This window comes from Felis catus, chromosome B4, assembly GCF_018350175.1.
Source record: "Felis catus isolate Fca126 chromosome B4, F.catus_Fca126_mat1.0, whole genome shotgun sequence".
Taxonomy (NCBI): Eukaryota; Metazoa; Chordata; class Mammalia; order Carnivora; family Felidae; genus Felis; species Felis catus.
The window spans coordinates 29,745,439-29,756,034 of NC_058374.1; the positions used below are offsets into that span (position 1 = coordinate 29,745,439).

The window sequence follows — 10,596 nt, forward strand, 5'->3', positions numbered from 1 at the left end:
AGAAGATGATAAGGGATTCCTAGGGGATGAGGGAGAAGAGGATCAGAAGGGGAGGTGGAGTATAAAATAACATGGGATGGTGTCATAGGTAGGGTGACTAGGGTGACTAGATAATTTGTAGTAAAATTGAGAAATTTTCAAGGGTGAAAATGGCGCTATTAATAACTGTACTGGTACAACAGCCTGGATTATACAGGGAAAATCAGAAAATATGGTCATTTTAGATCAACTTTTTATAAATAAGCCTACAGCCCTGGTGGCAGCCAACTGTTTGCTACCTTTATTCTATATATGATAAGTTGTTGATATGACCTTCCTTAATTTCAGACTTACTATCATTTATCATTTACCTCTTATCATTTTTCACCTAGCAAAAGAAAATGCCAGATGGGTGTTATTTATCCTTACTGGGGGTTCTTTAAAGAGATTGCTTATCCAGGAGTTAGTGTAAAATGTTGATGAGGCCAAGATCAGGTTTCAGTCATCATGAGATTGAGTTAGTCACTCTATTTTAGGGTCCAGGCTTCATTCTCAGAACTGCTAGTAAAGATCTGTGCTATTGGCTCTTTATTTCATGGTAATTTTAAGCCAGACACTGGCATGTTGGACTCTTGTCTTTGCTTCTCTGTAGAGATTATTGCAACATTTTTGCTGTCCTCAAAGAAGTCTTTAATATGCAATCCTCAGTAACAGACATCTTAAAACTATTTGCATCTTCACATCAGTATGCTGTGTCCACTGTGCATATTTGGAAACCAATACATCAAACCTCAGTTTGCAAAACATAATTTGAAGAATACTTACAATAGGAAACAAGGCTAAATTCCTATCTATTTTGAACTGATCCTGAAGCAGTGCTTCTGGATCTGCTTTCACCCTGGGCCTGCACTGTTCATTGAGAACTGAGACCCTTTCGGCTTGGAATTCAAGATGAGCATGGTCTTGGGACTTGGCTATTGCTGAAAGAATCCCGAAAGAGCCCCTTGTCAGTCTGAGGCCACTAGGGCTAGCATGTGGCACTTGGTACCATCAGAACAGGTTTATTGTAGCCAAATCTCCCTAAAGTCTCCCTCTTTTCTGATAGGACTCAGACTAGCTGGACTTGCCACCTCAAGATGCCCCAAGGAGCCCTGGGTACATGATAGAAAGAGGTGGAAACTTGGAGGAGTATATACATTGCTTAGAGACTTTCTTCTCTTACTGGCAGGAGGTGGTGCTCAGTTCTTCCTCTCTGGCAACAGAGTGGGATAGGGTTGCACATCAAATTACGAAGAGATCATCTGGTCACCTGCTTTTTAAAGAATAGGTCTGGTGGGATTTCTCAAACTGGTGTCTCTGAGCTCTCTGTGAGAATTTAAAAATTTTTAATTTTCATTTAAACAATAATTTAAAAGTAAGAAGCATATTGTGCATTATCTGAATGACCTCCCTACGGCCAAGTGCTACTCTGCAATTTTAGTCTGTTTTTATAATTGAGTTAGCACCAAGCAATTCTACTTTAATCAGGGAACTAATGAGAGAAGAACCAAAGCAGACTTAATATGTAAATGATGTGTTTATATCAAGTAAAGGCATAATATCACTATAAGCTATATGAACAATGGTTTACAGTAATTTGGATGAAAAACAGTGATGAGGTAATGTAGTCTTGCACTACCTGGTTTTAACCTGACCAAATTCATCAAATTCATGCTACCAGTAGTTATGGGGAAAACAATTATCTTCTGTCACATCACATTAAGACCTTTAATTTAAAACTTATTGGTTTTATTGGTTGGTTTATATTCAATTTATAGATGGGTATTCTTTATAGTTACATAAGCGCTGTGAGTATAAGGAATTTATACCTAGTTGTAGCTGTGTACAAGTATGGTTAAAAGCATGTGTTGAGAGGCCAAATTTCCTGGGTATTCATGTTACCACTGCCACATACTAGCAGAGTAATCTTGGGAATGTTACTTAACCTTTCTGTGCCCCAATTTCTTCATCTGATTTGGGATAATAAAATATCAGCTACTATTATTGTCAAGAGGAATTGAATACACGTAAATAACTAGAATAGTACCTGGAGATGCTAGATATTCCTATGGTAAAAGTAATTTAGCTCAGTAACTTAACAGAAGATCCCGAAGTGTGAGAAGCCTGCTCTATTAGATAAAGTATATGGAATAATAAGTAACATTTATAGAGCACATTAAGTTTAAAAGTACTTTTTCATATACATTATTCCACTTAGTCTTCAACATCTAACCTGAAAGCTAGATAATATTTTTTATCATTTTAAGGATGAGGAGACTAAAGCTTCGAAAACGCGTTTGTCATGAGCATTTGATATTTTTCTTCCCCATGGAGAATGAAGGGATATTTTGTTCAAATATTTTCCCATCTTCTTTCGGGTTGCTAGGAAGCCCAGAGCTAATTTTATACTTTAGTACACATTAGTACTTGTGAAAAGACTTAATGGTCTGAACATATATGTTATATTTTTTCTTTTCACTTGGCTTTCCATTCCAATTTATATTTTCCCTGATTCTGAAATTTTATGTATACTATTTTGTTATTTGGAATTTTTATAATCTGTCTCATATACATTTTGGAAAATTTTGAGTCATAAATAAATAAACTGACCCATGGTTACATAACTGGTAAGATTCAGATCTTGACCTCAGTTCTTTTGCCTTCATGGAGAAGTCACATTTATGGAGCATTCGTGTGACCTGGTGATTTATATTCATTATCTCATGTAATCTGCACAATAATTAGTATGAGGTATGTTATTGCTCTCTTTATTTTCAGATGAAGACATTGAAGCTTATAAAAGTTTTAAAAATTTCCTAAAGTTAATAAATATTGTTATAATTTTTGTTCCTATAAATTGTTCTTAAACAAAAGCATGGGCTTCCTCTTCTAACTTCTGTCCCCCGTAAGGGTTTAGGGCAAGATCTTTGTGTCAGACTCCCTAGCCCTGTCCCCCCACTTATGGCTTTGCCAAAAACAAAACTTCCATCCCAACTACTTGCCACTTAAACAAGATGTTCATCATTTTTTAGCTAAAAAGAATATTTGCTATAATAGAAATACCATAAATACCAAGCAAAGATGGTTCCCACCTTACAGTGTCCTTAGTAAACTTTTAGGGTTACCCAGAGCATAGTGCTCTGTCTGTCACTGTTGTACACTTGCCCAGGATTCACATCTAGTTTCTAGAAAGAGCCAAAAAAAAAAAAAAAAATCAGAGACTGGTGCCCCAGGGGTGAGGTAGCATGCAAATCTATGCTCCCTGATACTGGCCAACTTACCTATTTCTTTTCTTGGGTCAGTTTCTTTTCTTGGGTCATGTTTTTTATAGGACTTGAAGATTGTCGCTCTGATTGGCTCCTATCAGCACATTTTCTGACTATTCCAAACGTGTGATAGGATTGCTTCTCTAATTGCCAGTCAGCTATTGGCTGGAGTCAGGCAAGCTGAAAGCCTGGGATTGTCCCTTGCCATTATGACCTCAACTGATGTCATAAGGGAGCACGGGACTCATTAAGTACCATCTAGAGAACAGAGTAAATGACATTTGACTTTCAGTTGCCCTGCCATCATTCTACATCAGTCTTTATAGTTTCCCAAATAGTGATGGTTCCCAAACTTTAGTCATTTGATTTTCACGATTTTTGCCATATCCTCATATCACCTTTGCTATTCTTTATTTAAAGTTTCTTTAATGTAATGGCATTTTTACTTCAATAAATTATTTGGAAGGAAGACTTTATATTGCCATCATTAATGGGAGAACAGTTACACTTATTAATAGATGATAATCTTAAAACTAAGTAATTGAGAGTAAGACAATAGTATTAAATTCTTTCCAGACATAGGGATTGGGAATTAGGAGGCCTGTCATTTATTTCTAACAATCCTGTAAACTGTCTCATAAACTATAAAATAGTATACGATCAATGCAACTTTTAGTGCCATCTTTCCTCATTTGAAAAAGCTTCAAAACCATTTACCATGTTATCTGTGAGGAAAGAGGAGAGATTTCCTATGCCAGAAAGTAGGTAGAGACTACAGGGCATTAGATTGTAAAGGAGCCAACAGAGGTTGGAAACTATAAGTATCAGCGGCATGATACAGACCTTAAACCAGAGGGTGCCAAGTTTGACAAACGTCCCTTTGGTTTCACCTAGAAAGTTTACTGAGCCCTACTTTCAGATTTTGAGTAGTAAGATTAATAAAGAAAAGCAAAAACAGGGTGCAATCTTAGAATCAAGAGCTTAGAAGCTGTTCAGATGAAGGGAAGAATCACAGTAGTGGAGAAATAAAGAGGGGAAGAAAAAAGGAGAGCATATGTTCTCGGTGTTAAAAATTACACATCCTGATTCCTAAACAAAATTCTGCTTCAGATGATACTTCTATATTAATCTAATGACTTTGAAAATATACACACATCCTGAAGGTTCTTTTACCTTTTTATGGGCTTATAAAATACCTGAGTTGCTTAGGTGGTAGTTATATTTGTGGATATTATTGGTCACGAGATGAACAAAGAAAGACCTAGAAGGAGTCTCTCAGGAAAAGTACACAGATTACAGAACCATTCTAAATATAATTTGTTTTTCAAGAAAAATTCAAATAAACTATTTATTGCTCCAATGTAGGGATTATTTTATGAAAGCCCTGATAAAAATGTCATTGGGGATGGTTATCAGACTCATTCTTTCAATGATTCAGTTGCCAAGAATGCAAGAATATAACTTGGTTAAAGTCTTGGATAACTTGTTATGATGTTTTTTGGAAAAAATATATGAGGAAAAAATGAAAATTGCTAGTTGGATATTGTGGCAGTTTTAGGAATTGGGCTGAGACTAAGGAGTGTTCACAAATAATTAAAAAAGGAAAAAAACTGCAAAGATGACATAGAAGCAATGAAAAAAAGTTAGAAAGTGTCTTTAAATCAGTTGAGCAACATTTGGGGTATGAATAGGTGTGCTGATAATAACGGTAAGAATAAGCAGAGCCAGACATCAACCTGAAATTATTCCAGGGACATGCTGCTGTGAATATATTCAACAGCTGCATATCTTCATTGTGCGTAGGGAATAGTTACATATATGTTACCTTAAGATTAGATTGCTTCCCAGAGAGCCAAATGGGGAGTTCACAAATTTATGGATTAACATCTTTTGAATCCTACGGAAAAGTAAGTCATAAAGACACACATTTTATTTGTCTTTTTCTCTCTTCTCCAAAGCAACAAAAATCCAATTTTCCCTACCAATTTAAGTCCCATAGCTCTAAATGTGGTTACAGGCTCACATCATTTTGAAGGGCAAAGAACCACTCTGAGTATGGGGAGCTTTCAAAACTATCTGCTACTTAAGACTGAAAAATGGGATATCAGCTCAAGATTTCTGGTGCTGGATCTTTGAAATCTTAAATTCAACATTTTAAAGAAGATCATTAAATTTTCCTACTTTCTAGAGATGTTTACCTGTCATGACTGGATTTCCCCACCTCAGCATGAGTAGTCTCCAGGCCTTGAATGTGACTTGATGTTCAGTAGGCTCTCAATTAAATTTTGGCAAATTTGGGGCACCTGGGTGGCTCGGTAGGTTAAGCGTCTAATTTTGGCTCAGGTCACAGTCTCACAGTTTGTGGGTTCGAGCCCCTCATTGGGCTCTGTGCTGACAGCTCAGACCCTGGAGCCTGCTTTGGATTCTGTCTCCCTTTCTTTCTGCCCCTCCCCTGCTCATTCTCTCTCTCTCTCTCTCTCTCTCTCTCTCTCTCTCTCTCTCTCAAAAGTAAATAAACATTAAAAAAATTTTGGCAAATTTGATTTGGGGAGAGTCAGCCTTCTCAAAATATAGGTATAAACATGGAGTTTCACTCACCTCCAAAAATCCTCTAGTCACAAAATGGTACCCACATGGTCTGATTCAAATATATGGGGCTAAGGTCAGTCAGAGTAAGCAGGTGTGGAGACAGAAGAGAAGCCTACTGTCATAACCAGGGGACTTAAAACAATCCTGACCTTTCCTGAAGATGTTAGAAAGTGACCTAAGAATGGTCTTTTTTCGGGGCCCCTGGGTGGCACAGTCGGTTAAGCGTCCGACTTCAGCCAGGTCACGATCTCGCGGTCCGTGAGTTCGAGCCCCGCGTCGGGCTCTGGGCTGATGGCTCAGAGCCTGGAGCCTGTTTCCGATTCTGTGTCTCCCTCTCTCTCTGCCCCTCGCCCGTTCATGCTCTGTCTCTCTCTGTCCCCAAAATAAATAAACGTTGAAAAAAAAAAAAAGAATGGTCTTTTTTCCCTGAAAATTTCTGGATCCTTCCTTAAGGATCAATGGTGTTTCACTCAAGGAGCCTTTTGAGGCATAAATATATATTGATTGAATTTAATATACACAGTAAAAATATACAAATTTTAAGTGTATAGCTTGATGAAATTTTACAGAATGGATAGGACCCAGATCAAGAAACAGAATAGTGTTAGAATTCTGGAAACCCCCTTTGTGCCCTCTTCTAGCTATTCCCCCACAAGTGACTACAATTCTGACTTGTAGCACCACGAACTGGTTTTGTCTATATTTGAACATGAAAGTAGACATCGTGTAGGAACAGAATCATACACGATGCCTACTTTCACATTTGGTTATGTTCGTGAGATGCAGTGCTGCTGCATAGTTGTAGTACACTCACTGCTGTGTAATATTTTGTTTTTGAATATACTATCATTTATTTCTCATGTCTATGGTTGGTGGACAGTTGGGTACTATTCTGATCCATTCTGGACAGATTTGGCCCAGAAATTAAGCTTCTGGACTTTAAAGGAGCATTTCTAAAGTTGGCTTGAATGTGATGTTGTCGAGGAAAGCTTACTACTACCTGGACTAGAGATTTCTGTAAAGGGGATAAATTATTATCTAAGGAGGGATTCAGATTTATCATCAGAGGGTGCCACAAGTTCTCTAAGAGGAAGTGAAGAATATTATTCATATATTGGAATTTTGCTGAGGTCTTCTAAGTGTGATAAAATATTCATATTTCACATATGTCTCTAAGGTAATTTCCTACCTTTTCTTAAATAAAAGTATGTGTGCCCCGGAATTTTGTAAATTGCAGATCCTGTTATGCACCATCACTATCCTGAAAAAGCCAGAAATTATCACTGTTTTTATCTAAAAAGAATATCAAGATCTTTCTAGGGAGGATAAAGGCCTGATAACTCCTCATAGAAGTATTTGGGTCTTTGTATTTGGTCTCTAAGAGCTTTAGCTTTCAATATAAAAGCTTCCATGGGGAAGGGTTGGTCTCAGCACTGTGTGTAGGCTCCTTTTAACACAGATATTATGACATGGTGGTTGATCATGGACAGGTGTGTGAGTATAAATTAGAAGAAATATAACTGTGGAGCCCAAATAGGGACACTACTATGGCAATGGCAGCAATACCCTCAACCATAATCACAGTGTCTGTAGAAAAGCCTCTGTAGGACTCTCTGAGATTATTATTGACAGAAACTTTGAGTTACTGCAAGAAGCATAGACAGTTGAATGCTGATCAGAAAGCACAGACAGTTGAATGCTGATCAGACTCTCTGTTTCTTTCCCTATTTGGCATTTGGAAACACTATTGAACCCTTGCCTTTGAGTAAGCCCTTGGTTTTTTGAACAATCTGTAGGTGGGAAGCTTTAAGATGGAACTGGCCCTTCCTTCCTTCCTTCCTTCCTTCCTTCCTTCCTTCCTTCCTTCCTTCCTTTCTTCCTTCCTTCCCTCCTTCCATTTTTCTTTTCCTCTCATTAAGCCACTCTTTCTATCCATTCTCCTCCTCTGAAAGAGGCAGTTGCTGTGGAAATGGCAGTGCCTGGGGCTAAGCAGACAACCAACATGGTAGATAGATCAATTACATACAGGTAGATTGAACAAATAAATAAATACACTGAGGATCATGTGAGTCAGGTTTCTCACTGTTGGAGAAAGAGTTTACAGATATGGAAAGAGGAAGGCCGGAGAGAACCTGAAGTGCTGAATTGGAATTAAAAGTATTGGTATGTAAACTAATGAGTTTAAAAAACATACATACATGGATACATATAGAGATAAATATAAATGTGTGTGTGTTTGTATGTCTATGTGTATACATGCATATATTTCCTAGCTCTGTTCTCTGAGAGAGCTTAGAAGCAATGACAGCTCAGTAGAAATGAACATGGTGAGTGCCTAGATCTTGGTTTCTAAATATCGATATTTGCTAAAAGGAACCAGTATTTGTTGTAAGTGGTTGGTACCAGAGCTGAGGCAAAGAAAATGCAAGATGATTTAGGGTCACCTGTTGTTCAAGAGAGTAAGGAAATGCTCAAACAATTATAAACACTTTTCAAAGGACATAGAAGCTAGCTTGAAGGGATCCCCACTGGCCAAGTCTGGTTCATTTTGCACATAAAAGTAAGTAAGGACAGTAACAGACTGCAACGCATTGAACAAAATAGGAATACACAAGTCCATACAGAGATAAGCAAACAAGCAGGAGAGAAAGTTTTTCTTAGAGTAGAATGCCAAATCTTCTATAAATGTGAAGTTATTTCATAAAGGTAATCTATGTGGTACAAGTATGTAGTATTTATAACACAAATATAGTTCCAAAATTATATAGTTTTAAAATAATAACAAAGTGAATATCAGCATGATTCCAAGAAAAACGATCACAGAGAAAGAACTCACAAATGAGATAAAAAGGCCTATTTTATTTTTCTGTAGGCATGTGGGTGTTTCTTCCCTTTGGATGGAGAATTCCCAGCAGAGCTTCCTTCCATGCTGCCACCTACTGACACTAGTATCCCCTTTCAGCAAACCCCATTCAAAGCAAGAAAAATTAAGGGCTACATTATCATTTCCCTTGGACATAGGAGGGAAAAGGCAAAATAAACATTGAGCTATTTATTCTTTAGAAAAGAAGTTGTTGGACTTTAACCTAAAAAAGCAGGAGAGAGAAAGAGAGAGAGAGAGAGAGAGAGAGAGAGAGAGAGAGAAGGGGAGGGAGGAAGAAAGAGAGAGAGAAGGAAAAGAGAGCCTTACCCTTTGTTTGTGCTCTCAGGTGCAACTGTACAGCCCATATTAGTTACAAGTCCTTCTGAATGTGGGTTTGGACCATTTGGGTTAATGTGGCAGCTAGAAAACGCCTCTCTCCACACTGGCAGAGGCTCAGTGTGGTGCTATTGTTAGGTGGAAAGGAGTAAGAGAACCGAGCCTGAGAGTACTCCCCAGCCAGCAGGCTGCAGGTTTTTGGCAGATGTCCACCATGTGGTATGAAAACGCTCTCAAGATCTAGTCCCTGCTTGCTGCTCCTGCCTCCCTTCCCAGCGCTCCTCCTGTCTGGGCTCCAGCCATACTGAATTACTTGGAGTTCCAGAATATGGTACATTCTTTTCACCTCCTTTCAGGATGTGCCAATCTGTTTTAATCTTCTGAGTATCTGAGTTCTCTCCTTGATGTTGCCTGGTGGCAGGAACTTCCAGAATAAAGAGTCCCAGCATGCCTCCTGTAGTTTTCAGTAATAATTGCTATGTATTCCTTATTGCCAGATACTGCCACTCACTTTGACAGCAGCCTATGCTGGATCAACCTGTGTTCTGTTGACTGTGATCATGTGGTTGGAATATCCGCTTGTCAGACTGTAAGCTCCCCTAGAATCCTGGATCTCTGAGTGGCACTTACTGCACTTGTGATTATTTGATGTTTCTCTTTGTCTTTACCCTCTATGAAAGCAATGGCTTTTCTTACCGACGACTCTGCTTTTAGACTTAGCACAATAACTGGAATGTGACACGTATTTCAGCAAATGTTTAGACTTAATTTCCTAGTACCTAGAGAGGGATCTGTTCTTCCTCTGTCTGTCCCACATGGTTGGTGGTTTAGCTCCAGATCCCAACCCTTTCGAGTCTGTTCTGCCACCTGGAGAAACTGTGACTTGCCTGACTGTGTTCTGTGGTTAGACAGTACAAAGATGGCATTAGAGATCAGATTTGTCATTACCTGAACCATTAATTATAGTTTGAAAACAACAGACTCCTGGCAAAGAACCCTATGATTCTTTTTTTTTAATATGAAATTTATTGTCAAATTGGTTTCCATACAACACCCAGTGCTCATCCCAACAGGTGCCCTCCTCAATACCCATCACCCACCCTCCGCTCCCTCCCAACGTCCATCAACCCTCAGTTTGTTCTCAGTTTTTAAGAGTCTCTTGTGTGTTGGCTCCTTCCCTCTCTAACCCTTTTTTTTTTCTTCCCCTCCCCCATGGTCTTCTGTTAAGTTTCTCAGGATCCACGTAAGAGTGAAAACATATGCTATCTGTCTTTCTCTGTATGACTTATTTCACTTAGCATAACACTCTCCAGTTCCATCCATGTTGCTACAAAAGGCCATATTTCATTCTTTGTCATTGCCACGTAGTATTCCATTGTGTATATAAACCACATTTTCCTTATCCATTCATCAGTTGATGGACATTTAGGCTCTTTCCATAATTTGGCTATTGTTTGGCTGCTATAAACATTGGGGTAAAGTGCTCCTATGCATCAGCACTCCTGTATCCCTTGGGTAAGTTCC

The 10,596-nt window shown here is 38.5% G+C and overlaps 1 protein-coding gene across 2 annotated transcripts in view; it reads right to left on the reverse strand.

The window, feature by feature from the left end:
* The window catches only part of EPC1 (enhancer of polycomb homolog 1), a 105,191-nt gene extending 101,739 nt beyond the window's left edge, over window positions 1–3,452 (reverse strand). Inside the window, exons 1-2 of one of the 2 annotated variants that reach the window (XM_023256506.2) lie at window positions 3,300–3,452; window positions 3,111–3,203 (exon numbers count right to left, since the gene is read on the reverse strand). The gene's annotated coding sequence lies outside the window, so the exon portion shown is untranslated. The remainder of the gene's footprint in view (window positions 1–3,110; window positions 3,204–3,299) is intronic. The other variant, XM_023256507.2, reaches the window with a different exon arrangement.
* Window positions 3,453–10,596: the final 7,144 nt, after the last annotated feature.